Source organism: Galeopterus variegatus, unplaced genomic scaffold (assembly GCF_000696425.1).
Source record: "Galeopterus variegatus unplaced genomic scaffold, G_variegatus-3.0.2 Scaffold134453, whole genome shotgun sequence".
Lineage (NCBI taxonomy): Eukaryota > Metazoa > Chordata > Mammalia > Dermoptera > Cynocephalidae > Galeopterus > Galeopterus variegatus.
The window spans coordinates 1-623 of NW_007860564.1; the positions used below are offsets into that span (position 1 = coordinate 1).

Here is a 623-nt window from a genome sequence, read left to right on the forward strand (position 1 = left end):
TAGATAAAACAAAGGAAGAGCTTACAGAGCATATTAAAAATCTCCAGACTGAACAAGCATCCTTACAGTCAGAAAACACACAGTTGGAAAGTGAAAATGAGAAGCTTCAGCAGAAACTTAAAGTAATGACTGAACTGTATCAAGAAAATGGAATGAAACTCCACAGGAAATTAATAGTAGAGGAAAATTACTGGTTAGAGAAGGAGGAGAAACTTTCCAAAGTAGAAGAAAAGATCAGCCATGCAGCTGAAGAACTGGAGACCTATAGAAGGCGAGCCAAAGATGTTGAAGAATTGGAGAGAACCATTCGTTCTTATCAAGGGTAGATTACTTCCTATGAGAAAGAAGCGCATGAGAATTGGGTGGCAGCTGAGACTGCTGAAAGACACCTCAGTTATTTAAGGAAAGGAAATGTTTACAAGAGACAAAAATTAACTGAAAAAGAGTTTAAATTTGAACTTTTCAAAAAAGATCCTTATGCACTTGATGTTCCAAATACAGCATTTGGCGGAGAGCAGTCCCCATATGGTGCCTCACCCATGGGTCGACCTTCATCCGGAATGAGAGCTTTTCTCCCTCCACTCAGACTCTCACCTTTGACTCCAGGGCGAGGAGGAGGAAGA

The 623-nt window shown here is 40.4% G+C and overlaps 1 pseudogene; it reads left to right on the plus strand.

Moving 5' to 3' along the window:
• The first annotated feature begins 8 nt into the window (after positions 1 to 8).
• On the plus strand, positions 9 to 607 carry LOC103584833 (annotated as a pseudogene).
• Positions 608 to 623: the final 16 nt, after the last annotated feature.